The sequence below is a fragment of the Castanea sativa genome, chromosome 8, assembly GCF_040712315.1.
Source record: "Castanea sativa cultivar Marrone di Chiusa Pesio chromosome 8, ASM4071231v1".
NCBI classification, from domain to species: domain Eukaryota; kingdom Viridiplantae; phylum Streptophyta; class Magnoliopsida; order Fagales; family Fagaceae; genus Castanea; species Castanea sativa.
This window is the reverse complement of record NC_134020.1, coordinates 1,532,180-1,557,946: the sequence shown is the minus strand read 5'-3', so window position 1 is coordinate 1,557,946 and position 25,767 is coordinate 1,532,180. Positions and strand designations below refer to the sequence as shown.

At 35.5% G+C, this 25,767-nt stretch overlaps 1 long non-coding RNA gene and 1 pseudogene across 1 annotated transcript; both read left to right on the top strand.

The window, feature by feature from the left end:
* The first annotated feature begins 9,641 nt into the window (after nt 1-9,641).
* LOC142608070 (polygalacturonase-like) overlaps nt 9,642-25,767 on the top strand; it is a 38,826-nt pseudogene continuing 22,700 nt past the window's right edge.
* Nucleotides 19,565-20,408, top strand: LOC142608414 (uncharacterized). Its single transcript, XR_012839486.1, has 3 exons — nt 19,565-19,605; nt 19,691-19,775; nt 20,314-20,408. It is a non-coding gene; the product is annotated as an uncharacterized LOC142608414 (long non-coding RNA).

Sequence of the window (25,767 nt, the reverse complement as noted above, 5' to 3'; positions counted from 1 at the left end):
TATCAGTACCAGCTGAGTTACTCTTTACCTTATAATCTGAAAATTTTAATGTAGGATTCAACTAATCAGTTATATATATTTTTATTTTATTTTATTTTACTTTATTTTTAAATCAGCTATATTTCTTTAATTAACTTTTTATTCATGAAAGATAATGATTGTATAGTGCCTATTGTCATGCAATCTTAAATAATCAATGTGCACTTTACCTTTTGAGTATTGAATACCTTGTAGTCATGCGAAGCACCTATTATGGGTTTGACTTGCTGGTTTTGCAAGAAGGGAGCTTCCCTTGGTGGTGTTAGGTTTTTCTGATGGACCATGCTTTTGACTGCAGCTACTAAAGGTTTTTAAAATTAATTTTCTAGTTTTATTAAAGGATTTCAGTATTTTCAAATTGACTGCAATTTCTCGTTTTATACGTGGTTTCATTTATTTGGGTGGTTTCAACTTTGAATTCAGCATTTTACAACTGCTCACCGGTCCTCTTTATAGCTCTGTGGCATGAATACTTATGAGCATGGTTGTCAAAATCGCGATCCGGATCGTAAAATCGCACGATTTTACAATCTTACCTCACCAAAAAGTTTAAAATCGTAGCAGGATCGCAAAAATATTAGGATCGTAGGTAGGATCGTGTAGGATCATATAGGATCGTAGGATCATAGGATCGTATGGGATCCTACTGATCCTACCATTTGGCTTGAATTTTTTTTTTTTTTTTTTTTTTAAGTGGGATTCATTTGGGTAAACCTAAACCCACAAGTCCAACAGGTTTTAGAAGCCCAATAATGAATTGAAGTCCCAAATTAACCCCTATGTCAACATAAATTTTTTTTAAAATCTATGGTATAAATGTAACGTTTTCAAAAACAAAACTTAAACTATTTAGAAACATAAAGTTCCAGCATGCACCTTTGTCCCGCGCCTCCTCAACCCTCTGTCAAAAATCCAACACCTGTCAGCCCTGTTAATGGTGAGCCATCACTGCCTTGAAGTTTTCTTAACTTAAGTTTAACGTTTTTTTTTTTTTTGAAAAAAAAAAATCCAGTCAAAAACCTAGCACCTCAATCCCACGCCTCCTCCCTCCTCTCTCAAAAACCCAGCACCTCTCAGCCCTCTCAATGATGTTGTCGTGAGCCATCGTTGCCTTTAAGCTTTCTGGTAATTTGTTTTGGTAGTTAGTACTTAGTAGTTTATCATTTATTTGTACTTTGATAGTTTGATTCCATATTGTTGTGTTGTGTATATGATTTTGACAAAGCTTTTAAGGTTTTTATTTTTCTATTTTGTTAACTAAATTAAGTAAAATTTGAAAAATGATCTTCAGTATTTGAATCTTTGAGAAATATTAGTAAACACAATTAGTAGTTTAGAATTGCACACAACCTGTTTGATGAATTCTTTGTGTGATTTTTTGAGCATGCTCTGTATCTTGGTGTCTTCTTTTTTTTGCAGCTCTAGTACAAATATACAATGTCTACTTTGGCTAGAAAGAAAATTAAGTGAATTTTCCATTTGTGTAGATAATATTTTGGTACTTAGTTCTAATTAAACATGTACTGAACTTTTTAGATACATTATGTCAAAAATTAAATATATTTTGCATCATTAGAATGACATAAGAACGATGTAGTGCATGCAAATTACATTTTATGATGTAATTTTTTTTTAATGGATGGATTCATATTTTAAGTGATTATATAACATACAAAGTCACTATCAATAAGTTTTTTGCTTAAAATATGAAAATAGGTAGGATCTTACGATCCACGACTCGATCCTACGATCTTCGATCCTACCTACCTTTCACGATCTTACGTAGGATCCCGATTTTGACTACCTTGCTTATGAGTATCAAGTCAGAGGTTCGAGAGCTGGTGAGACAGCAATGAGAGAAATATGAAACCAATATATTGAAGTTAGGAGTTGAAAAACTGTTCGCCAACTTAGGAATGCAATAAAGAGGAAGTCTTCCTAGAGCTGCTTGATAGAAGATCATATAATTCCCAAAAGTAAAATTCAAGATAAATTTATTTTTAAACTAGTTTAGGGAGAAACTTTTCAAACTTTTCATATATCTTTATTTTGGGTGTGAATCATGAAAATTTAACCTTTTGAGTTTCATGTTTTTTATGATCTTAATACGCATACCAAATTTCTTTCAAATCATATTTTGTTTACTATTCGAACTATAATTATATATATATATATATATATATATATATATATATATATATATAATTTTAGACTACAAAATTTTGAAATTTCAACATTTTTTTTGATGACATAGCAATTGATCTTTGATCTTCTTAAAATTTTGCAAGCATGAGTGATATAATTGGAATGTTCAATCAATGATTAGATTTTCAAAACTTACACCCTATTTGGATACTGTTTATTGCTGAAAACTGAAAATTAAAAATACTGTAGCAAAATAATTTTAAAATGTGTGAATAGTGTCGTGTGATCTAGTTTTAAAGTTGATTTTGTCAGATTCCATACTTGTAGGTCCTGTGAACAGTGCACGGGACCCATAGAAATGAAATGCAGATCCGCAATGCCAGACTTAAAATGCAATCCAAACTAACACTTAAAGATATATAAGGAGTTTGAATGATTTTTTTCCAAACTAATTTAGAGAAGAGCTTTGTTCTTCTTTTATTGCGTGGTTTGGTGTAGAAAACAACCTTTCTTGGCAACTACGTTCGGGTTGTAGGGAAGACGCTAAATGCCTCTTTACAGGAGCTCAATGGAAAAGTAGGAATTGCCTTCTCTATGAATGTTTTATTTATTTATTTATTTTTTAAAGGAATCGGTAAAGTCTTCTTGGGAATTGTATTATTCTTAAACAAATTGGTAGACTATGATTTGGAGTTTCACTTGGATTTTATACTACTGGAAATTAAGGGGTTGTTTGGTAGACTTGTTTAAACACTTCTTTTCAGTTTTTAAACAACATTACACGTATTTTCATACACTTTTTCAAACACATATTTTCAAACAACAAAACACATGTTTTCAAACACATTTACCAAACACCCCTTAAGTCTCTTACCAGTGTTGATTCTGAAAATTGACATGGTTGGATGAACAAAATACTCTAGTTCGTCTATGCTTCATTGCACCACTGGACAATTTTCTAATGAGAACTAAATCAGATCATGAATTTGGTTGTTGTCAGACTAGAGTGCATTGAATTGGAACGTGTTGGATGATAAAAAGATTTTAGAAAAAAAAAAAATGCATTTTTGGTCTTATGTTTTGGAGAAGGTATTAGGTGAGACAGGTGTATAAGCCCTTTGTCTCATTGACATGTGGGACCCACGCGCGTGGGTCCCACATGTTAGTGAGACAAGGGGCTTATACTCCCGTCTCACTTGAGATTTTTTCTATGTTTTGATCTCTAATATGCGGCCATAGAGTACTGACACATCTCATTGACATGTGGGACCCACGCGTGTGGGTCCCACATGTTAGTGAGACAAGGGGCTTATACTCCCATCTCACCTGAGATTTTTTCTATGTCTTGATCTCTAATATGCGGCCATAGATTACTGACACATTAAATGTTGATATGACTATTACAATAATATTAAAAAAATCATTTGCGATTGTTGGGGATATTTTTGCGACAAGAGCCATCAATGCAAGAATTATCAAAATCTCTAATTGGGTTCTTTAGAAGTGATTATTTATAGAAAGTGTTAAAGCCCAAAAATTCTAATATTTAGTGAATAGTGGTTAATGGTGCTTTAACAAGAGAGAAATCAAAATACCAATAACAAAAATTTAGAGAAATGCATAAAAATATAACAGGTTTGAAATATAAGAGGTTATAGTCAGATTTGCTTTAATTGGGTAAGAAGAATGGTTTGCTTTTTTGCATAATTTGGGAAATGAAGTGGTCTGAATTCATGGGTGGATGTTTCCTAGACATGGCAGGCTCTTGGAGTCTACATTTGATTGCTATAGTAGGTAAGGCTAGCCACTTACGGTTAGCTGTGTGCTTTAGGCAAAAAGATTGCAGAGAAGAAAAGTTAGGCTATAGTCATCAAAAGCATACAAACTCTTTTGTAGTGGAAATTTTAGGTACAAAACCTCCTCCATGAACTTGAGGTGCTACCAGTGTTTCTTGCCCCCTTGGTAGCATGCATAGGCTGGGCTCATGCAAAAGTTCTGAAAGAAATCGACCCATACCTTCCAAATCATACTTCCTCAATTTCTTCCAATATGTCACATGAGCATGAACCATGCTTAAAAGAATAAAATAGAATTTAATATATGAATTGGACCCACAAGGATATTGGGCTTAGTTGAATCGGACTTATAGAAAACGTGTCATGAAAATGAATATCAACAACAATTTAAAAAATGCCATGTCAGATCTACATTAGCCTTTAAATAGTACCACATCGACATGGTGGCAGTGGTGTGGCAAAGTTGATGCCAGCATCATCTAAATCACCCAAACAACAGGCCTATCAAAGCCTTACCTTCTCCCTCATCAACCCAATCGTGTGGGTTTGAGAGCCACTGCTTGAGGTGGGGGGGGGGGGGGCGTTGGGGAATGACAATGGGGGCTAGGATCAGGCTAGTGAAAGAGGAAAATAGAGAGGATGAGATAGAGAGAAGGTTTGGCCGATCATGGTGGTTTGGAGAGAGAGAGAGAGAGAGAGAGAGAGAGAGAGAGAGAGATAATTTGAGATGAGAGAGGAGAGAGTTTGAGATGAGGGAGATAGAGATTTTAAGATGACAGAAGAGAGGGATGAATTTGATTTTTTGGGTTCTTTCTTTGATTTTCTTCTTTGAATTTTTGGGTTTGTGTGTGATTAATTCAGTTTTTTTTTTAAATTTTTTTCTTCTTTGAATTTCATTTATTATTAAAAATTTAAATTTGATGTGGATGCGAAATATTCTTTTTATTGTCCAAATAAATTTTTAATATTATTTTAATGGTTATGTCAGCATTTAGTGTGCCAGTAATGAACTCCGTCTACCACGTATGATATTTTTGCTAGTGAAATGATGGTAGTGACCAAAATGGTAATTATTCTTAATTTTGAGGGACTAACATAGGTGTTCCAAAAAAGTAGGGACCAAAATGAAAATTGACCCTTTGCCAAGAAAGAAAGAAGAAACTTCTCTCTCTCTCTCTCTCTCTCTCTCTCTCTCTCTCTCTCTATATATATATATATATATATATATATATATATATATATAGACACACACACCATTTGAAAGTTGGTGCTTGATGATGAGAAAATAAAGTTAAAGAATAAAAAAATGTAGATGAAAATGAGATTTTTTTTTTCCACATGGAAATCCTCTATGTTTGAAGAGGGGAAAACTCACAAGCTCAAGCTTGTTGAATAATCTAATAATTTATGGAAAATAGTTATAGTAGTGTATGTATTTACAATGGAGAAAGAGAAAAGAGATGATTCAAACAAAGAAGGTTGGTAAAGGCATTTTTAGATGTAGATTCCTCCCTAACAAAAAGGAAGAGTTGTTTTTCTTTGGGTCCATCATCTCTTTGTAGTGGTGGAAGGTAGACACGTGTGGCTTTTCTACTAGAGAAGGTGTTGGACCTCTTTATTGGGAAATGACAAAGTTGATTCTTGATATTGGACTGCTAGTATTTCACACTAATTAATACTCTTTACATAAAGATTAAAAAACTTAAGAAGGCATAAAACAGAATTAGCTCACAATCAAAATATAATTTGAAATCTAATTAAATTTTTTCTCAGATTTTACTTTATCTTTATATATATATATATATATATATATAATATGAACTTAAGATTTGGATCTTTAAACAAATCCTAAGTTCTACATTTTCCACATTTTATATAGAAATCTCAATCATTAAATTAAAAAAAAGGAGATCAATAATAAAAAATTCTCAGAGTTCCAATATTGTTGAATAAAATCTCACTTGAGAACCCCTCATCAAAAAGAAAGAGTTGAAATAGAGGAAAAGGTAAATCGAACTTTTCGGTCATCTGGGGCTACTCGGTTTCCTAGATGAATTGATAGGATATCAAACGGTCATAATGCCAAAACATTAGGTCATCATTTTGTATTTGGTAATGCATCATTTTGTGGTGCATTTAATTATCATGGCTACCTTTCACTATCTATAATGTAAGCTTTTCCTTACCATTATGTTAATGGTAATTATTGTGTCATAATCAATGTTCAGTGTGAAGTGTATAAACTGTTTTTATAGGCTTTTGATATATTTTGTGGTATCTCCTAACCTTCCCAAATTCCTAATGTTTGATTTGATCAAGATGCCCACATTATATCCTAACCAGAACTAAAATATAAGGAAATCATACTAAAATGAAAAACTGTTTCTATAGGCTTTTGATATATTTTGTGGTATCTCCTAACCTTCCCAAATTCCTAATGTTTGATTTGATCAAGATGCCCACATTATATCCTAACTAGAACTAAAATATAAGGAAATCCTACTAAAATGAAAAAATTTGTGTATATATATAGACTCTCAAAACATAGAAGTTAAAGAAAATACAATCTATACAAAAAGAGAGGGTTGTAATGCCACATTGTGCACATGAGTGAAGTACCTTTATCAATTATGTTGTTAACTAGCAAAGAAGAAGAAAGATAAAGGGGTTGTCATTCCTTATTATTATTATTATTATTATTATTATTATTATTATTATTATTATTATTATTATTATTATTATTATACAAGATAAAATTTCTACTCTAGCTTAATCTAAGTATATATGTGCGTATCACCGTACAACCTTAGTGCGATGGTCACTCCATAAGTATAAGTGCTTGTGAGGTGTGAGAGGCAAGGGCCCGAGTTCAAGTCTCTAGTAGAGAACTTCACACACATATACATTTAGATTAGACTAGAGTAGAATTCTATCTTGTATAATATAAAAAAAAAAGTAAATATGTGTGTGAAGCTCTCTCTTGGAGACTTGAATCTCGACCCTTGCACTCCACACCCCACAAACATTTATATTGGTAGAGTGACCACTGCACCAAGGGCGTGCGGTTTTAAAGAGTAATTATTGAGTACTCACAGAGTATTATAAATTTGTATTCTCTCATCTTACATAACTGTGTGTCCTACTAATTAAATTTATGGTAGAATCTACAATTCATGTGAGAGAGAGGAATACGTATTTATGATACTACCAGAGTATTAAATAATTTTTTATTTTTAAACAAACTAGTAGTAAATGATATATACCACTGCTCCTCCTTGATGCGGTGGTCACTCTACAAGTATAAATGTTTGTGGGGTGTGGGGGGTAAAGGCCGGGGTTCAAGTCTCCAAGAGGGAGCTTTACACACATATACACTTAGATTAGGCTAGAGTAGAAATTCTATCTTATATCAAAAAAAAGAAGAAGTAGTAAATGATATATAATATTCGTCAAATAAAATTAAAAATTTGTTGGGTTTTAAAATAGTGTAGTAAGTGATGTCAAATTGAATGAAGATAATGAGCAAGCACGATATTGGCTCAATGATACTATTATAAACAAAACTTTCCATATGACTTAATGTGTGCTGGACAGCTAAAGGTCACAACTCCATACTTGCTAGCCAAGGTAATATAGCGCTAGCATATATAGCATTTAGTAAAATGCATTTCCTTAGTAGTAATTGTTGGGGTTTATGCCCTAAAAATCTAATTTATTGGTATGTTATAAATAATTAAATTGTTTAATTATATGAGACTATCTATAAATAAACTAATGGGACATTATCATAGTCCATGAGATGCATTGTATGTGATTTAGTTACAGAAGATGTAAATCACAAGTTCCTTGTAAACTCAAAATGTAGTTCGTAGTCGGTGATGAAAATGAGCGTTTTATCTGTGAAGACTATAATATATCAACTAAAATGATTTGTCTTGATCATGGAAGTGGAGACTTCTAGTTGGTATGTTGATATGTTTTAAGGGTTAAGACATATTGAACTAGACCGCTGTGAGATTTATTTTTCTCATAACGACTGTCAAATGAATAATAAATCTCACGACTTCTATTAACATCAACTCTAAATCCTGAGAGAATAATGGATCTGATCATGAGATGTATGTTACTTTGATATATCAGGAGTGAGATCTATTTGTCACGGTCAAAACCTCAGTATGTTGGGCAGCCGCATTTAGTGTTGATGGAACATATATTCTCAAGATGGAATTCATAATCTCTTAATGGAGATATAAAATATTCCATTGAGATAAGTTTAATGGGTTTAGTTATTCAGAGAGTTGAGCTCAACCACTTTAGTAAGAAGTTACTAAAGTATATATTTATGAAATTGGATTTCATAAATATATGATGAATAACATAAAAGATTAAACCGGGTACTTAAGGATTAAGATGTAGTAATTTTCAAAGTGGCAGTCTATATTCATGACTTTGTATTACTACGAATATTTTAATGAAGATGTTGCATGTATAATAAAGTCTTGAGATATAATTTATTAATAAGGCCTAGAGTGCAATTATATTTATATAGTGGTATTAAATGTAATTAATGGTAACTTTGAACTTGTTAAGAGTTGACGGAAAAGACCAAGGCCCATTCGAGCTAGTGTCTTATTGGTCCCTTTTGATCCCACTCCAAGCCACACACTAAAGTCCAATTGGAAAGACCCAATAGGCCAGCCCAATTAGATAATCAATTAGTTATAAAGGGAGAAACATACAGAATTTTTATGAGTGATATAAGAAATGGTATGTATGTGAGAGTGAGACACACTTTCATTCTCCCTTTGAAAACTGATTGAGAGACCACACATCTTGGGCATAAAGTGGAATTGGAGTGAAGATTGAAAGTATTCCCTAGTACTTCAATCTTTGTTTTTTGAATTTCACCATACCAAAGTTCGCTATTTTGTTCTTAAATTCTGAAATTTACATAGTGCATGCTATCAGTCATGAATGAAATAGATCCTTATTTGTTACTTCCGCTATGTGTTTTGTATGAGATACAAAACCAGTTTTTCTAACAGTAACGCACCAAAAGTAACATAACCATGACCTTACCAAGTGGATATGCAAAAGTTAGGCCCTTCTAGATATATATTATTGTAAGTTTCTTTAAAAAACTTCTCTCATATTCCCGTATGTGTGTTAAAAATATTTAGCATTCTCAAAAGACCTTACCAAATGTAAGAAAAAGATAGAACTATATATACATTAATTTCCCCTTCCGTTTTTGATGGGTAAATATTGATTTACTCATTCTTTTATAACCTAGTAAAAGAGGACGACCATTAACGTAACCATATAATTTTACGTAGTTAGAGAGACTCATAAGTTTGAATGCAAGTATTACATATTCCTTGAATCTGTAACTAATTTGGTGCCGATTGCATTAGGAGCTAAGTCACATAAAAGGAGTGGCCACCAAATAAGTACCGGCGCAGCTTTCTTTGCATTTCCATCACAGCATGAATGCATGCATCCACCCTTAATTTCTTTAACCCCAATTAAGTACCACCTTCAACATGTTGTAATATACTCCAAGTCTCTTCAACATCTCTCCATTAATTAACATAATATTCTCAAACTTCTTCAATATAAAAAAACTCAATTTCTCTCTCCCTATTCCCTAAGCCAATCAACATGGCCAAGTTTTCAAGGCTCTTTTACACCCTTTTCTTCATTCTTTCTGTCTCCCACATATCACGTGCAAATATAGTTTACAATGTCATAAATTTTGGAGCTAAACCAGATGGCAAAACAGACTCATCCCCAGCATTTCTTAATGCATGCTCTACAGCTTGTGCTTCCTCGGACTCTTCAACCATAAATGTGCCTAAGGGAAGGTACTTGATTGGCTCCCTGGCCTTCAAAGGTGAATGCAAAAGCTCTGATATCACATTCCAGCAGATTATCGTGTTCTTGGCCAAGCTAGTAATTGGCTCAGCTTTGAAGGTGTTAGCGGAGTTACCATTATTGTAGGAGCACTCGATGCCAAAGGATCAGGCTTGTGGGCTTGCAAAGCTGCTGCCACTAACTGTCCCAGCGGAGCCACGGTATTACTTTGTTGATTCTGTGCTTTTCTGATCTCTTTATTAGTAATTCATTCCATGATTATAATTTTTTGAAAACAATATTTCAAAGTCAAATCTTTCAAATCAGTGTATTTATTATTTTGTTAAGGTGGTAATCTCCATACAATATCACTTTTACATGTAATTACTGCCAAAATCAATTTTATTATACATTAGCCATAACTCAATAATTATAAAAAAAATAAAGTTATATTTGTCTCTGCATGGGTTTGACAACTTTATTAAATTTTAAATGAAGACACAAAGACTTCTGTTTTGTTCGGTATTTTTTCATGAGCATTCATACTAATTACATAGTAGCTCATATATTACTCATCATATAAAACAAAACAAAATAAAATAAAATAGTAGAATGAGAAGAAAGAGGAAGAAGAAACCCTTAATTCATATATCAACCACTTGAACCACCAATGTGCCTTGTTAAAAAAGCTAACCCAAAAAGAAAAAAACCGAAAGGTCTAGAAGGCCGAAAGCGCTGAGGCTACTTTCATAAACGTTCGCCTAAAGGCTATATATATAAGTCAATATACGATGATGACAATAATCACCAAAATAAATAATAATCACGATCAGGGGTGACCCAACAAACTTTGAGGCCTAAAGTGATATGTTTAAATAGGGCATTTTGTTATTAATTAAATAATATTTAACTCGTTTTCAATATCATAATTTTTATATAACAAACATGCATTCTTTTTAGGATAAAGTTTAGCTACAAAATTAGTTGTAACTTAAAGTTATAAACTCACTCAATAAAATAAATATTACAATATATTTTGAAAATCTAACTGTCGAATTGTATGTTCTTTACGCCCTTAATACACATCTCAAATTTTGTGTTAATTAGATATTATTTACTATATGATCTATAAGTTTATATTTTGTGCATAATTTTAAATTACAAAAGATTGCAATTTAAAAAATTTATTGATAACATAGCTATTGATTTTTAATTTTCTTGAAATCTTGCAAGCATGGAGGAAATAAGAAGAAGATGTAATCTAATGGTGGATTTGTCAAAATTCACATTTAAAAAAAAAAAAGTATTTAGCCTAAGGCTACAACTAAATTTGTAGTTAAACTTTGTCATTCTTTTTATCTTGTGATATTTTTTTTTTCCGAAGAAATGCTAAAACTATAACAAATTTTACTAAAAAAACTTACAAAAATTGTAGCAATGAATGTAATTAATGACACTTCAAGATGATAATAAACAAGTATTTGAATGAATGATGTTAGAGATATTATAAATTTTACAACATGATGCTTATAAAGATGTATCACTAAGTAATTTAAAAATGCATTTAATAGGTTGCTGATGTCTACAAATTATATTAATTGTCACATCAATTTGTATAAAGGTTTTAAAGTAAAATTTATAGTATTTACAATATTTTCCTATCTAAATTATTTCTTGTAATTAGTGACACATATTTGTAAGCCCTGTGTATTTAAAATTATATTATCTTTAGCATTATTCAATTTTTTGTACTTCTTAAAAGTAAAAGAAAAATGTAAAACTAATATTTTTCCTCTATCTCAAAAAAAAAAAAAAAAAAAATTTCAATTTTTGCCCTAAAATTTGGGGGCCTTTCTCTAATTGGGCCCGAGGTGATTGTCTAAGTGGCCTAAGCCTAGGGCCGGCCCTGATCACGACAATGGTAATTATTATTGTCCTTTGTTACTATTGAACATGTACCTACGTACTAGCATTTCATCTCGATAGTTATTTCTAGCCTTTTATTTTAAAATAGATTTCTTGTGGGTGATTGCAGACATTAAGTTTTACCAATTCTTACAACATTAGGATCAACGGGTTATTGTCACTAAATAGTCAGATGTACCATATTGTATTCAACGGCTGCCAGAATGTGCATGTTGAAAGAATCAAAATTATAGCCTCCGGGAACAGCCCCAACACAGACAGCATCCATGTTCAACTTGTTAGGATTAGTGCCCTTAAATCCTATTGTATGATGCTATGTATGATATTATGTATGACATTATGTATGACATGATGTATGACTTAATATTGTGATTGATAAAGTTATTTTATTATTATCTAAAATAATGGTAACATGAATATGGGACATTATCATATAGTCCATGAGATGCATTGTATGTGATTTATGTGAAAAGTCACAGAAGATGTAAATCACAAGTTTTTTGTAAACTCAGAATTTATAGTTCGTAGTCGATGATGAAATTGGGCATTTCATCTGCGAAGGCTATAACATGTCAACTACGATGATTTGTCTTGATCATGGAAGTGGAAACTTCTAGTTGATATGTTGATATGTTTTAAGAGTTAAAACATATTAAACAGGACCGCTGTGAGATTTATTATTCTTCTAACGACTGTCAAATGAATAATAAATCTCACGACTTCTATTTGCATGAACTCTTAATCCTGAGAGAATAATGGACCTGATCATGAAGTGTAGGTTGCTTTGATATATCAGGAGTGAGATCTGAAGTGATGGTCAAAACCTCAGTATGTTGGGCAACCACATTTAGTGTTGATGGAACATATATTCTCAAGATGGAATTCATAGTCTCTTGATGGAGATATAAAATATTCCCTTGAGATAAGTTTAATGGTTTCAGTTATTCAGAGAGTTAGGCCTAACCACTTTAGTAAGAAATTGCTAAAGTATATATTTATAAAATTGGATTTCATAAATATATAATGAATAACTTTAAAGAATTAAACCGGGTACTCAAGGATAAGATGTAGTAATTTACAAAGTGGCAGTCTACATTTATGACTTTGTATTACTACGAATATTTTATGAAGGGGTTACGTGTATAATAAAGTCTTGGGATATAATTTATTAATAAGGCCTAGAGTGCAATTATATTTATATAGTGGTATTAAATATAATTAATGGTAACTTTGGACTTGTCAAGAGTTGACGGAAAAGCCCAAGGCCCATTGGAGCTAGTGTCTTATTGGTCCCTTTTGGTCCCACTCCAAGCCACACACTAAAGCCCAATTGAAAAGGCCCAATAGGCCAACCCAATTAGATAATCAGTTAGTTATAAAGGGAGAAACATACAGAATTTTTATTAGAAGAGATTAGAAAAGAAAAATAAACGGTGTGTGAGAGAGTGTGAGACACACTTTCATTCTCCTTTTGAAAAACTGATTGAGAGACCACACATCTTGGGCGTAAAGTGGAATTGGAGTGAAGATTAAAAGTGTTCCCAAGTGCTTCTAATCTTTGTTTTGAATTTCTCTACACCAAGGTACGCTATCTTGTTCTTAAATTCTGAAATTTACATTGTGCACGTTATCAATCATGAATGAAATAGACCCTAGTTCGTCGCTTCCGCTGTGGGTTTTGCATGAGATGCAAAACCAGAATTCTTCCTTCACAACTATCAAGTAATGTTGCAATAGTTAACTCCACCATCAAAACTGGGGATGATGGCATCTCCATTGGCCCTGGTACCAACAACTTGTGGATTGAACACATCAAATGCGGCCCTGGTCACGGCATTAGGTGAACTAAATTTTATACATCTTTTAATTGGTTGAAAATATGATAGTTACAATAGGGGAGATGAGATTTAAATCCTTAATATTTTTGTTGGAAACATAAAAAAAGTACCAATTGAGTTACATGACTCTAGACTAAATTTTCAGCCTTTATAATCAATTAGCTTGATGATCATATTATATCATAGAGAAAACTGAATTATTCTCATTGAAAATCATATTTATATCATAGAGAAGGCTAATATTATTCAGTATCGCTGATGTTCTACACCTCCATCTCACATAAATATTTCCATGTATAGGATCTACACTTGTGTGAGAGGGAGACATACTACACCGGATCTACGAAATAATTTCTCCGTAGAAAATGTCTAAATAATATTTGATCAGGTTCACATTTCTGTGAGAGCAGAGGTGTTATATATTGGGTGAATGGAATTAATTAATAGTAATGTTGTATTTGTGTTCCTCTGCTTGTTGCAGCATAGGGAGCCTTGCGAAGGACACGGAAGAGGCAGGGGTTCAAAATGTAACGGTCAGTAAAGCCATTTTTTTGGGTACCCAAAATGGGCCAAATCGGCCCAATACCATCTTTTTAAAAACAATTTAGGCCAAAAACACTGTTTCGGAAGTAATTGGTGAAATACCACTTTTTCCAATACTCGAATTCACTAAACTCGAGTACTAGATTTTATGCTTCCACCGTGGCATGCCAGCATGGAATTTCTATTAAAAAATGTCACTTAGTACTCGAGTTTAATGAACTCGAGTACTGTATAATCCGGTACCCGAGTCCACTAAACTCGGGTACCAATCTGGATTCACCGCCAGCTTTGATGGGATAATGGCATTTGATACTCGAGTCTCATGTACTCGAGTACTGTTAACAGTACCCGATTTCTTGAAACTCGAGTACCAATCTGGATTGGCAACCATCTGTTTGGTGTATATGATGGCCATTATACTCGAGTTTCAGGTACTCGGGTATTGTTAACAGAACACGAGTACATGAAACTCGAGTATTGCTCACTAAAACCGGTGAAAGTTCAAATCTAATCTCTCATTTCTCACTCACTCACCAGACACACTCTCACTCTCCACACCCAAAACTTACAAACCCCAAACCCATTTCATCGCCAGCGACCACGCACTCTCAAACCCATTTCATCGCCGGCGACCTCGCACTCCCAAACCCATTTCATCGCCGGCGCCCTCGCACTCTCAAACCACATTCATTGCTGAAGCTTGTTTCCTGTGGAAAGTGTCTCTCAGCTAAATCTCCAAGGTAATGAAAGAAAAGGATTTAGGATGGCTTAGAAGGGTAGATTGTGCAACATCATTTGTATTATTTGTATTTAGCGATTTCCTTGCCATTTCTAGGTTAATTTATCTTTCAAATATTTTTTCATTGAATAAAGGTATGATTTATATCTGATTAGAAAATGTAGGAATGAAATTAGATAGTGCAGCCTCTATTAATGATATTAATTTTTTATGAGCAACTGTTTTGTTTTTAGGCCTTCTTGTATTCCGTCAAATGCAGGCTTTAATTAGTTGTGGTATTAATTTTGGGTGATACTGGGGATACTACAAATGTGACATAAGGCTTGCAAACTGATGTATCAAATTTTCAAATGCAAAACAAAAAATAATTAAGAAATTTATTTCTTATGTTGTTTATGTGCCAGTCATCACATTCATCCTCATGTCAGTTTGTAAGCCATTTGTTGTAAAATTGGTGGTAGCTTCCACATTTTCCATTAATCTTTTACACTTTGTGCCTATCAATAATTAGCCCGTGCAAGGCATTGGCACAGTACGTGCATTACAAGAAGTGCCTAGTGTAACTGTTTGTAGCTAGAACTCTTCCCACTTGTCTACCTTGCTTTACTTCTAAAGATGGGTAGGGAAATGTGTATCTAATCAGTGTTAAGGAATTGTGAGTCGAGAAATTGTAGACTCAGAATGTCTCCCACAGAATGTCTTTCATGCACTATGATTTGGGAGGGGTTGTATCAAATTAATCTCAGTAGCTCATAGTAAAAATTAAGAGGTGGCATTAAAACCAATCTCTACTTTGGAGTAAATTTTTGCACTTACTATATACTAAACATGTTAATAAACATATAAATAACAATAATTTTTTTATATAATCAATATTTCCATACCAAAATTTTATTCTTAAATTTCCTCCTATCTTATATGATAGAGAAAATATTATAATGAGTAGAGTTGAGAAAAACTAATTTGAAGTCAAACATGTATAAACGTATTCCATGATTAATTGTAGGTAGAATCTCATAAAAATAAATTACACACATTTCATGATTATAGGTGTAATCTTAGTAGCGCTATTTTACATGTGCCAAGATTTTCCAACCATTGATGAGCGTTAATGGTTTCAAAAATTGATCATATCCACAATGCTAGGTGGTGCCATAGCTAGTGCTTTGTTGGCTATTTGGCTGGATGATATACTTGGAAGGAAAAAATTGATAATTTTTTATAATTTTTTTCAATACTGTGGGTGTCCCAACTATTGTCGTTGCTCTAACTCCTAGTTATATTGTCATTGGATGAATTATACTAACTAGAATGTTAATGGGAATCACTATAATGACCTGCACAATAAATTGCAAAGATTTTTCTCCATAGTGATTGAGATATGCTAATTATAGTGTATTTAGTCTTGATTCCTATTGGGCAATTGATCTCCTACATTACAACCATAACCTTAATATGCTAACATTCTTTTTAAAATTTAGTAAGGATGGATGTTTGGGTCAGCATAATTTCATCTATAGCTCAATTCATTTGACCAAAGTATCTCAAATAATCTTATTTCTGGGAATACATGAATGTAGGGACCAATATACCATCATTCTTTTTAATTTAAAGTATACCCTAATACATCTATATCGATTATTTTAAATCTAATGAATTTTTCATTCTTTCATGCATTATGATTAGGGAGGTGGATGGGTTGCAAACTTGCTATTTTAAAAATTTTATTAAAAAAAAATCTATGCCCATGTGTTTAGATTGAAATGAAGTAACAAAAGAAATTGAGAATGAGATATTTGCTTGCATTTTAGATCTAAACTAACCTGCATGATGCACAAGAAAATTTAATACTAGATATATATGAAAATGAAAAACAAAACGATCTTTCTCAAGAAGTTAAAAGGTAAAGTAGGAAAAATATCCATTCCTATATAACATTTATTTATAAAATTTTGTTCATCATCAAAGTATGCTAAAAAATGGTAAGAAAATTCTTAATAACCAAAATTTTTTTTCTTAATATCTAAAACATTGAAAATGTATCTAAAATAAAGAACATGTATATATAGGTACTGACTTTAGCAATTTGGTTCAATAAAATTACACTTGAGCCACCCTCAACAATAGCATTTCCCCTCTTAAAGGCCATAAAAAAATTATTGATATAAAAACAAATAAAAAAATTAGTGAGATGCTATCAATGAGATGCTATCATTTTGATTTAGCTTATGGGTATTTGATGAATATGCTAATGGGCCATTAATCACCTTTAATTTATGCCAGGTATGGACCCACATCGAGCAGGACCCTCTATAGGGACTGTCTTGACGAGGCAACCTATGCATTGTTCAAGTTTGCTTTGGGATGCTCCTTTGGCAGGCGAGGTATGCACTTGTATCCAAAATCGTAGTCAATATATGTAGTAGAAAGATTTTGGGCATTATGTTTGAAGTGTAATTATTACGTGGTTAGTGAATACTATTATTAATACTAAACTACTTTGTTTGCAGGAAGTGCCAGGTGTTCTGACTTGTCGTCACCGAGATAAAGGTTTGTTTGATGATGGGTTAGATCCACGGATTGCTACTTATATCACAGATGCGGGGTTAGATTGGCTACTTCGGTTCCCACATATGGACCTTGACCATGCATTGATCACGGCCTTAGTGGAGAAATGGCGGCCAGAGACGCACTCATTCCACTTGCTCCGCGGTGAGATGACCATCACGCTACAAGACATAGAGGTCATCATGGGGGTACCTGTACATGGCTTGCTGGTGGTAGGATTTACCCATATGGACAACTGGCGTGACTTTTGCATGGAATTGCTAGGTACCCCCCCTCCACCGGACAGACCACTTGGTACAAAAAAGAACACTGCAGTGTTGGAAGGGCCGAGGATAAAAGCCAAATGGCTGGAGGAGCAGTTTCGCAACCCTCTTCCTGCTGACGCCATTGAGGTGCGTGTGCAATAGTATGCTCGGTTTTACATACTCCAAATGTTGGGTAGTATATTATTTATGGACAAGTCTGGCGAACGGCTTTAAATCATGTATCTACAATTTTTCAATCCAATCAGCAATGGAAAGAATTATAGTTGGGGTAGTGCAACACTAAGTTGGCTGTATAGACACCTCTGTAAGGCATCAGAGAAGACAGCCAAGCAAATTGGAGGTGCACTGCTATTAGTACAGTTGTGGGCGTGGGCGAGGTTTCCATAAATATGTCCTGTGATGAGGCATCCACACCAAGCACTGCCCCCAGGTCCACTTGCTGCAGGTATGTAGGATCTTCAACTTAGTTATTGTTTTACATTTTCACATTAATTTTTTTCGCATGGGAATTATGTAAGTAACTAATATGAAGGTTATGTCTGTGTTGTTTGGTAGATGGAAAGGGGCTAAGATAACAATTGACCATCCAATGCATGTCCTACGTGCCTATCGTGTGTCGCTTGCTTTGCTCCGGCCAAATCAGGTATCGTGCCTTACAAGTGGGAACCACTTTGCCATGTATTGGTCACATTTGTTACACATTTGTTACACATATATTGTTAATATGGTTGTTTGCATTTGTTGGATCATTGTAGATTGTCTGGGAGCCATATAGAGATTATTTGGGTTCCCTGCCCGCATATTGTACGGCAGGCCAACACATATAGAGGTCCATCGTGCCGCTCATACATTTTTGGGTGGTTGAAGACCATCACCCCGAACTTGTTCTTTGACAGTTTGGGATGAAGCAAGGCGTATCGGACAATGTTGATACTTCAATTGAACTTCACAAGATAACACTCCAAGGCAAGCACGAAAAAAATTGGGTTCAAGAACATGCCACTCATATTGCTAGATGGGTTGTGCATGCCACAATTGCTGAAACACCACCCTTTCATGGGGTAATGAGCTACAATGACGAGTATATGGTGTGGTATCGTCCCATCACTGTTCGGCATATTACAAAAGAGACCTCATACTGGGACACTTTGGTAAGTTTACAAAGATTGTTCTGTTATAAATGTACCTCGCTTCGCATAGTTTAGTTCCAAATCCTAACACTACTCTTGTATACTTGTGACAGGTTGAATCACAGTTGAGGATTATGGCGAAGTTCGAACCAGGGTCTGAGATCTACACCGATTGTATGAATGCCTTGCAATCTGTTGAAGAGATCAGTCGATTGACCTTGGACGATGCACGCACTTTGGGCAACGCAAGTGAATCGACTGTAGGGCATGGTCGACAAGCAGGTGGACGTCAAGGGCATGGAGGTCGTCAATCTAGTCAGCGCCATGCATCTAGTCGGCGCCCCACAACTGCTCGCCGTCACACATCAGGTGGGCGTCACACACCCGTGCATGACCACATGATGGAGGAGGCAAGTCAGACATCAGATGAGATGTGTTTGGACACTGGTTATGACATGGGCTCCATGGCACATGATGATGCGGGTCCATCCCATGCGTTTGCCCAGACATGTCGGTCCCCATCCATGGTTCGCGATGATACCTGCCCACCCACATCCTCTCCCCCACTGATTACCGGCACTATCCCTGCAGATGTATGTGGTAGAGATGAGATGAGATTCATGCCCACCCCTGGGCTACCCACCCCTGGTGCCATCCAGACAGAGATACCCACCCCCCCACCTGAGGCTTCACACAGTGAGGATCGGCCGCGAAGGCCGTAACGGACACGGACACATCCTCCTGACTGTGGGACTGGACATGGTACTCCCCCTCTTATACCGATTACATATGCATCTCTTTATGGTTAAATGATTTGAATATTAGTATTTGCTTGTGTTCTTTTCAGGCAAGGTAAGACCAGTCAAGGAACCAGTGAGGAGAAGAAAACGGGGATGATTTTCGATGGTCAATCGCATTGGTGGAACCAAAGGGTGAGACCAGTCAAAGGTCTTAGAATCCAACCTTGAATATTGTTGTTTATGATTTGCTTGAATCTTCTATTTCAAATAATCAGATACTCGAGTTTGACTTTGCCTTATATGATTGTATATTGCTTCTAATATATAAGAATATAGCTGTATGTGCAGTCAAATAATATTTTAACTAAAAGACTTACTATACACTTTTCCTAGCAATGACATCAATCATTAGAATTGAAATGAATGCATTTCCACAATTAATAGTGATAATTTAGTTCAATGAATCCCAACCCCCTTGGCAGAAACTTTAGAAATGATTCAATTGTACTGAGGACTTGTCTGGTTTCAAGTTAAAGATTTTGTGATTGCTGTCATAGTTAAGGTTGTTTTTTGGGTCTTGAAGGTTTCAACTTTAATATTAGTTATTAAGTTCTTATTATTTTTGAGTTTGGAATTTTATGGTTTGCTTGGTTATATATCTAATTTGCATTCTTTCACTTCTCAATTTCACTGTTCAGCTTACTGCTTCACAATTCAATGTATACTGCAGGAATCTGAATCTTCAATGGCAGCAATATTGGCTTCTCACAGCTGTTATTTCTGCAATATGGAGTCAATAAACCAAGGAAGAACACTACACAACCTCAGTTTCAAGTTATGGCCATTCATGATTTCCTTGAAAGTTTTCACTTTCTCTAAACAAACAACAATAAACCATTTTTTTTAAATCCAAGTTAGAGTTTGTTTATGAATGACTTGGTTGATTTATGCACATAAATTTCTCTCAAAGCAAAAGAGAAAAATCTTGTGTCTTGTTTTGTGTCACCCACAAGGGACACAAAACATTGTGGTCTTCCCACTAAACCCAAACAAAACCTCACACGTAGTACTCACCATGCCCTAGTCTCTAGATGTACCAACCTTAAAATGTCGACTCTGTACATTCATTACCAACTTCAAAGTTCAAACACACAACTAGCATTTCTCTTTACATTAGCAAAACCCAAAGCCCAAACCCCATAACTTATTAGAAATAAAAACCCTCCCATAACTCCTCTTTGATTTTCATGGCTTCCACCTCTTCATTCTCTCTCACCCCATGCTTTTTCCGCGCCACTGATTTCAGCGTCACATAAGCTTCCCCTCCCTACTCATTCTTTTGCTGCATTACTCTATGTTTGGTTACAGAGAAAATGCCTGAAAATTTAGTATGAGGAAACTAAGAGGATTGAGGAATAGTAGCCAGAATTTGATTTGATTGCTTCTTCTTTTATTCATTTATTTTTATTGCTATTTAGATGGATAGGCAGAGGGTTAGAGGTTTTTGTTCCATAATTATAATTGTTTTGACTGTTGACTGTACTATTTTAGAACCTGTTTTGTGCCTTACTCTCTATTTGCTTCCCGAGAAAATGCCGCAAAAAAGTTTTCAATTTTGTGCTGAGATTGCCGTGTTTGAGAAAACTTAACATGAGGAAACTAAGAGGACTGAGGGATAGGAGCCAGAATTTGATTTGATTACTTTTTTCTTTTTAAATTTTTTTATTCTTGCTATTTAGATGGATAAGTAGAGGCTTGGGGTTTTTGTTCCAAAATTATGATTGATTTGATTGTTGACTGTACTATTTTAGAACTTGTTTCGTGTGTTACTCTGTTTGGTTCCCAAGGAAATGCGTGAAAAATTTTCCATTTTGTGCCTAGATTGTCGTGTTTGAGAAAATTTAACATGAGGAAACTAAGAGGCCTGAGGAATAGTAGTCAAAACTTGACTTGATTTGATTTGATTTTTTTTGTTTTGTTTTTGTTGTTGTTGTTTCTTGCTATTTAGATGGATAAGCAGAGGTTTAGGGTTTTTGTTCCATAATTATGATTGTTTTGATTGTTGACTATACTATTTTAGAACTTTTTTTTTTGTGTACTCTCTGATTGGTTCCCCAGAAAATGCAGGAAAAGACTAGGAAATGACAAGAAAGTTTTCCATTTTATGATGGTATTGGTGTGGTTGAGAAAATTTAATATGAGGAAACTGAGAAACTTTTAGGAATAGCGGATTGTTTTGTGTGTTACTCTCTGTTTGAGTTTTATGGGTCGGCCGAAACTTAAATACAGCTATTTGGGTGCAGTACATTAAGTTTACGAATTGAATTTAAATGTGTGGTTGCATTGACCATTGAAGCACAAAAAGTGTTATCTTTTCTAAGAAAAAATAAATCCAATGCAGTTATGTGTTTAAATTTAATTGGGAGCCTAATATGTTGCACCTAAGTCTTACTCTTATGCGTTTTGATTATGATGATTTCTTGTTGTTTTTCTTTGATTAGAAGACAGTTTGGTTGCAGAGAAATTGTGGGAAAGCAGAGAATTTGTTGACATTTTCGAGAATTGGGGTGTACACTAAAACATCATTCATGTTCAGTTGGTTCTCTTAAAACTTGTTTGTGCAACATTACTTTGTGTCTGGTTCACTAAAAAAATGTAGAAAAGAAAATGGATATTATTTCTTTCCATTTTTTGTACTGAGGTTATCTTGGTTTGGGAATTTGAATATGAGGAAATGAAGAGGTCTGAGAAATAGCAGTCAGACTTTGATTTTTATTTGTATTTTTCTTTTTAGGTGGATGAATGGAGGGTTAGGGTTTCATGCTTTATGATTCTGCTTGTTGATTGTTATTTTACTTTAATGGAAGAATGGATGTTCTCTTTGGTTGTTGAGAATGTGTGGGAAAGCAAATCCATAAACACTTTTGAATTTTTTTTAGGGGGGGGGGGTGTTACACTATAAAATCCATGCTCAGTTGGAGACAAATGCATTATTTTGTTTATTGAAGTTGCATTTTTTATATATTAGAAATTTTTACAACTTTAACTTTAAGTTTTATAAATCTGTTCAGTTCTTTGTAATCACTATTCTGGGTGAAAGTTCTTATTAATGTAGAGAAAATGTTGAAAAAGAAAACAGCAAAAATGTTTGGAGGTTTTATTATTTTGGTTCTGGAAATGGAGAAAACTTTAACTGTAAAATTATTTAGAATTATTTTTTTAAAAATAAAAAAATAGAGAAGAAAAGGTTGGTATTATTATTAATTTTTTTTCCATCCCTTCATGTTGTTTTCTTTCATTTTCAGGAAGGTCTTTTTTGTTTTGATTCTAATTCTGATTGGTGGTTGCTCAGGATTTAACTGCAAGGAACTTCTTGCCAAGCTTTGGCTTCAAAAAGACTACAAATTTTAAGGGAAACCAGTTATTAGTTGGGAGGTCATTTAAATTGAATTGCTTGGTAGACAGAGAAATGGATGTCAGCACATCTACCTTGGTTGATGGTGTTGCAGAGTGCTTAAATGGTATGTGTGGTTGTCATATTGTGGCTATCAAGATATATGATTTTGTTAATTCTATCCAAATTTATGGTTTTTCATCATATTTGTGGTTAATTTGTTTTGTTGGTTGCAGAAATGGAGGTGAAGGAGCCAAGTATTTCAACAATGGTACTGAATTTTGAGAATAAGTTTGATCCTTACGAAGCAATGAGTACCCCACTTTACCAAACAGCTACCTGTGGGGGGTAAAAAGATCTTAATAGGGATATGGGCCGTTGGGCCTTGCTAAGGAAGGCCGACCTGCTCTTGGGTTTAGGGCTTGTTGGTACTTTAGGTCGGCTCATGCGCCGAGGATCCGAGGATCCAGCCGAGGATGTTTTTTCTCTCGGACTGACACCAGAGAACCCGGGACTTCATGATACAGGTTAGGGAATGGCACGGTCAAGACCAATGGTTAAAGGGGGTGAACCCTTGAATGTCCTAGAAGCACCGATATTGGGAAAGTGTCAAAAGTCAAGGCTGCTACCTCCACATTAAATACCCTGCACCTACCACCCTGGCCGCATTAATGGGGAGGTGACACTTGAACAGTGGAAGGGAAACTTCTAGTTACTGTTCAAAGGCACTAAGAAAAGAAATATCTAGGCTAAGGGAGGAGTTGGGGTAACACGTGTATAAAGTACTAAAAAGAAGAGTATTTAAGGGAAAATCTGGAACAGAAATGAGGATGGACTTTTTGTAACCTAAAAAGAAAAAGACAGAGAGAAGGATATAATATAAGAACAGCTCTCGGCTTACGTCCGAGGAGTCCCAGTTACAATATTCCTTGTTGTTTTCAATTACTTGCAATCTTTAGTTTTTCATTTAATCCTCACAAACTTCTAATCTGGGTTTTAAGCCCACACTCTACAAATTATTATTGTTTAAGGCTCATTGGGCCTGAGCCCATAACTGTTCTTGGGTCTAGGTGCAATTGTGCACTTACAATTGGCGCCGTCTGTGGGAACCTAGTCTGGAAGTAGTAGGGATATTATGGCAGGTTTAGGCTCTCACCATGCAGAGTCACAAGGATCACAACCGGAAGATCATTTCGAACGTCTTGAACATCTTAGGGATCGTGAGGGAAGCGTCCATACAGAATACCCAGGGGCTAGCCATACTCAAGGAGGGGGTAGCACTACCCACGATGAGGGCTCTAAATCCATGCAGAAAGAAATTAATCGTTTGAAGAGGAAGTTACGCCGTGCTAAACGTAAGGTTTCCCCGTCCTCATCTAGTTCTTCCTCAGAGAAGGATAGGGGAGTTGGCTACAGTTCAAGGTCATATTCCCCCACTAGCGCAACATCCTCCGGCGAGGAGGACGACCAATCAACTCGCAGACGTAAGAAGCTTCGTTCTAGGGACTTAGGCAACGATACCATGAGTAGAGCGTTGCGCCAACTCTCTAAATCTCCATTTTCACGGAGGATTGAGAGGGGGAGGCTTCCCAGGAGGTTCACCCAGCCCACCTTTACCATCTATAATGGCCGGACTGATCCGGTAGAGCACGTGAGTCACTTCAACCAAAGGATGGCAGTGCACTCTCACAACGAGACTCTCGATGTGTAAAGCATTCCCCTCTAGCTTGGGACTCCGTGGCTATGAGATGGTTCAACGCTCTCAAATCGGGGTCTGTAGGCTCGTTTGGGGAACTAACTAGGGCATTTGCTTCGCGGTTCATTACGTGTAGCAGAGTCCCTCGGCCATTGGACTCGTTGCTATCCATGGTCATGAAGGAAGGGGAGACACTGAAAGCATACTCCGACAGATACTGGGAGATGTTTAATGAAATAGACGGCGACTTTGATGAGGTGGCGCTTAATACCTTTAAGGTAGGCCTCCCTACTGATCACGACCTAAGAAAGTCCTTGACGAAAAAGCCCGTCCGCAGCGTACGCCGTCTTATGGATCGTATTGATGAATATAAAAGGGTAGAGGAAGACCAGCAGCAAGGAAAAGGAAAGGAGAAGGTTATCCCGCAGGAGAGAAGGGATTCTCAGTCGGACAGATATCACAACAACAAACCGAGGAGGGATTACTTCGACAATCCGGCTGGCAGACACCCCAGGCTGTAAATCCGTGTTCCGAGAACCCGTGCATCAGCTATTAGAAAAAGTTCGTAAAGAGCCCTTTTTCGATGGCCCGGGCAAGATGGCAGGGGACCCCGCGAGAAGAAATCAAAACCTTTTCCGTCGGGCCAGGACCATCAGGATGCGGGCCACACTACCGAGAACTCCGACCCGTGGAACCATTTAGTGCAGCTCGTCTGTGAGGGAAAGTTGAATCAGCATTTGTGTCAGCCTACTGGGCAGGTCAGCGAAGTTGGTTCAAACAACCGAGGAACAGCGATCTCGGCCAGCATTGGGAACAATTAATGTTATCTTTGCCGCACCTGGGTAGGACCGGCTCGGTCCCACTAGGGTCATGGCGGTTTCCCAACCTCAGGCCGAGGATGTGGGTGGTAGGCCGAAGAGATTAAAGAGCATTTTACCTGTCTTGGGTTTCTCCGAGGAGGATAAAATAGGGACTATCCAGCCCCATGACGATGCTCTTGTGGTTACCCTCAGGATAGGGAATTATGATGTGAGAAGGGTGATGATAGATCAAGGCAGCGGTGCGCATATCATGTACCCCTGATCTATTTAAAG